The sequence below is a fragment of the Microtus ochrogaster genome, unplaced genomic scaffold (genome assembly GCF_000317375.1).
Source record: "Microtus ochrogaster isolate Prairie Vole_2 unplaced genomic scaffold, MicOch1.0 UNK3, whole genome shotgun sequence".
Lineage (NCBI taxonomy): Eukaryota > Metazoa > Chordata > Mammalia > Rodentia > Cricetidae > Microtus > Microtus ochrogaster.
Window position 1 is genome coordinate 2,824,199 of NW_004949101.1, and position 4,505 is coordinate 2,828,703.

General features: G+C 44.3%; 1 protein-coding gene across 1 annotated transcript in view; it reads right to left on the reverse strand.

Annotated features, from left to right (window-relative positions):
- Positions 1-4,505, reverse strand: part of Cfap61 (cilia and flagella associated protein 61) — a 265,147-nt gene that overhangs the window by 256,046 nt on the left and 4,596 nt on the right. The window lies entirely within an intron of this gene.

Consider the following 4,505-nt stretch of genomic DNA (forward strand, 5'->3'; position numbering starts at 1 on the left):
GTCCTCTGGAAGAGCAACAAGTGCTTTAATTGATAATCTCTCCAGCACCAAACTACCTTTCTCATTCCAGGCCCCACCTGTGTAGCAACCACAGCACTCAGTGTTCTGTGTGTTAGTATTCAGCATCTGTGCTGGCCTGTCCCTGGAGTTCTGACAGGATACGTCCTCGCTGTTGTCACTAAGAGCACCTCCTGTGCACATTCCCTATGTTCTCTTTCAAAAGGTGGGCCTTGCCCACCTCCCATCTCTCTTCTCTTCTCTTCTCTTCTCTTCTCTTCTCTTCTCTTCTGCCACTCCTGTTCCAGAGGCCTGTCTTTCTCCCCCCCCCTTTTCCCAGTCTCTTTCCCCCAATAAAAAAACCCTCCATGCAAGCCCTGTCACATGGTGTCTTTCTCTTGTGTGCCGTTTTTTCAAATTACAACAGCGTGCTCTTCTCTATCAATTAGAAATCAAGAAAATGCCCACAGACATGTCCCCAGACCAAGGTGATGAAGGCGGTTCCTTAATTGAGGGTCCTTCTTTCCAGATGTGCCAACTTAACAACAAAATCAGCATCACATGCAACATCACCTGAAATAGCTGCAGAAATGGAGACCCAGTTCGTGTAAGCTAAGGATTCCTGATGCCTTAATTACAGGACGAGAAGCAGCAGCCTTCCAGCTCTTACTGTAGCTGGTTATCCCCAGAAGACTATCACAACCATCCTACCTACCTGCCAGCCTGTCTTGTGGTACGCCAAGACAGCAAAAGGTCTGATCAAAGCCAGTATACAGTTAATTGTAGCACAATTAATAAAAACCCAGGGAGAGATGCTGGGGTCCAACCTGAAGGTCAGAAGAGCAAAACAGCCAGTCACTGGCCCTTCTACCTCAGTCCGAAATGGCGATCCTGCCTCCAGGACTTCTCAGAATGAGGGCTGAACCCCAACATCAGTCTCTGGATTTTTATTCATGCTACAGTTAAACATGTGAAGAATATTCACATATAAATTGAAAGGTAATTTTCACTTGCTTAGCTAAATAAAGTTAAGTATTATCTTAAAGACACTTTCAAACCAGAGGTCAGGAGTTACTGCATCCCACAGATAACCCTGACTTTCAACATCTTCCTTCCCAACACTATTCCCTTTCTCTGAAGTAACTTCTCATTATTTGGTGACCTCAAGCTCACTATCCTCTTGCCTTAGCTTTACAGTGCTGGGATAGCAAGTGTGCCTCAGCACCCCAGCTCAGATTCCTCCATGTTGGGAGTAGTTTTCCATTGGAATAAGTACTTTGTGTGGTTTTAAAATATAAGTGCAGGCCCACAATTTCTCAATTCAGCAAATACACACACTCTCTCTCTCTCTCTCTTTTTTCTCTCTCTCTTCTCTCTCTCCTTTTCTTTTTCTCTCCCTCTCTTTCCCTCAGTCTCTCTCCCTCTCTCTCTCTCTCTCTCTCTCTCTCTCTCTCTCTCTCTCTCTTTCTTTCCTGGTCTTCTGTATTTTTCAGCCCTAGACCATAAGCTATGGCTGAGAACCATCCCTCTCGTTCACACAGAAAAAACACCCACCACACAAGACTCCACAAACATCAGATATGACTTGGACAGCAGTGGTGGAAAGGAAGAGGTGGGCAAGGACTGGGGACAGAGAGCTGCCATTGCCCCAGGGAAGCAAGGGACACTGTGTTCCTGGAATCTCAATTTTAACTTGAAATGCATTTATCCATGGGAACCTTAGGGTGGCGGTTGGGTTCTATAGTACAATTAACATGGTACCATATTGCACAGACATTATGGATTAAGTAAGCTTTCATGGGTTGGCCTGGGAAGCCAGCCAGGAACAACTTTGTTTCAATGGGGAAAATGCGCTACAATTTCCAAATAGCTGCCACAATAAAAAGTGACTTATGTAGCATTATTCTTTTGCGTACATAATTTCCATTTGTTATTGCCCCTTGGTCATTGTGTCCTTCTAGGGGCAGATAAAAAACATTCTGGGATCAAAAGGGGGGTAAGGAGGGCAGATAAAACCCATTCTGGGATGGGGGAGGATATGGGTAGAAACAAAAAGGCATTTAAAAGATGGATTTTAAGCTTTCTTTGTAATAGTTCAAACACAAGCTATAGGGACCTTAGACACATGTACATAGCATGTCTGTGTGTATACATGACAGATGCATATACTGTATGTACTTCACACAAATCACATTAAAGCTCAAAGATATTGCCCAGCAATGGAAACCAGAACGTCTTTCTTTGGAGTAACAAATGTCTCATTTGTTCCACTGGTTTAAGGAACTTCCCAAATACAAACAAAACTTTTCTCAAATGCACTTGGTGGGAATCTTGGTGAGGCAGCATCTTTGGGCTTTGTTTAAATGAGTGAGCGAGAGACCTCAGTGTTCCCTTGAATTCTTCACACGCAAACGGGAAGCGGGGCTCTGTCCATCCTGGCCACTGTGTGGTGTCTGCTCTCAACATGGTAGCTTCACTTCCTGAGTTTATTTCTCTTGCCTGGTTGGCTCATTTTTATCCTGACCATTTTATAAATGAGATAAGGTTTGCTCATTTCTGTAGACCTGTGAATGAGCAATTTAATAAAAAAAGAAAGGAAGAAAGAAAAAAAGAAAGAAAGAAAATGAAAAGAAAGAAATCACTATTTTTAGAAATGTCTCAAAAAAATCAGTCATTAAGCCTTTAGGACAGCCTGGCAAAGGGCCAGGAGTTGGCCTGGAAAAATGAAAGAGAGGTAGGTTTGGGAGTGGATGTTCTTGACGCTCCAGGGAATGAAAACGTAAATTTACCCTTCGACACTGGCTTCTAGGCTGGTCACCACGCCTCTGAAATAAGGACCACATTAGCACAATAGTTGTTTCTGGCCTTGAACTCCAGGGTACTCTAGTCTCAGCCTCTCAAATCCTGGGATCACAGGCACTGGGTCCCCTTGCCTGACTTACAGAATTACATTTTCACTACACCTTTTCCACACAGCACAGCTGGACTTTCCTAGCTACCAACTGAGGAAAGAAAAATTACCTTCAAAATTGCTTCAAGACCCAGCTTGCCTTCCGGACTAAGTGACTGCAGAACGTCAAGTCCTCGGGCAACTAGTACAAGACTTAGTAAGTGTACAGGCAACTAGTACAAGACTTAGTTAGTGTACAGGCAACTAGTACAAGACTTAGTTAGTGTACAGGCAACTAGTACAAGACTTAGTTAGTGTACAGGCAACTAGTACAAGACTTAGTGTACAGGCAACTAGTACAAATCTCTTTTCCCAATACTTTTACTTTAAATCTTTATGTGATTTTATATTTTTGTTTTGTTTTTTTAGCCAACATGCCCATCTTAATCTTTGTACAGAAGAGTTCAGTCCACATACATTTACTATGGAGTATTGACATAGGTAAGATTTTCCTCTCTTTCTTTTCTTGTCGCTGTGGACTTAATGAACAAGGTACCCTGGGGGTCTTGTTCTGAACACTCATGACCAGCTGGTAGTAGTATTCTGGGAGACTGGGCCTTTGAGACGTTTGGCTTAGCTAGCAGAAGTGGGCTTCTGGGGGTGGGCCCTGGAGGTTCTATCTGCCACTGGTTCTGGCCTGAGATGTCTGCTTCCTGATCTGCTGCGATGTGAATAAGCCATGCTGCAAGCTCTCTCTCCACGCCCCTCCTGCCATGGTAGACATGCGTACCCTCTAGAACAATGCACCCAGGCAAATCTCCCTTCTCTTATGTCTTTTCTGCCCAGTATTTTGTCCCAGAGACAAAAATGTAACCAACGCTCTTACCCCTCTGGGGATTAAATTCTATTCTACTTTCTCCTCTACAGATCATACATTACAGTCTCTAGGCCTAGTCTCTCCATGATGATCCTAACCAAATGAACAAATTATACATGTCACGCAAAAACACTTATCTTCTGCACATTGCAGCAAAAAAACCCCAAAGAACTTAATGACGTAAGGGGAAGACTCTTGACTGGGCTGTGATTCTGTGAGTTCAGTCGAGCAAGTTTTGTGCTAAGAGTCAACTGTGGCTGCAGCTGGAGGCTGCGGAGATGCAATGACTGAAAGCACTGGCATGCATGGCTGGCAGGAGAGGGTGGCTGCAGGCTGAGGGCCGTTCTAAAGACTTGCCAGTAGCTACGGGCTGCAAACTTTGATCGGCATGGCAGCTGAATTCTGAGAGGTCAGGAGAAGCTGCAAGATTCCGTGTGCCTTAGACTTGAAGTCACAAAGTATCCCTTCTGCTACTGTCTATGGATCACACAGGCCATCCCTGGCTCCATGTGAAAAGGGACAACACAAGCACATTAATATCTGGACGCATATCAAGAGCTGTGGTGCAGCCTTATGAAATACAAAAGTAATAGGATATGTTATTTTTTTAATAAAAATTAGAAACTGAAGGAAAGATTTGCTGGGCAGTGCTGGTGCATGCCTTTAATCCCAGCACTCGGGAGGCAGAGGCAGGCGGATCTCTGTGAGTTCGAGGCCAGCCTGGTCTACAAGAGCTAGTTC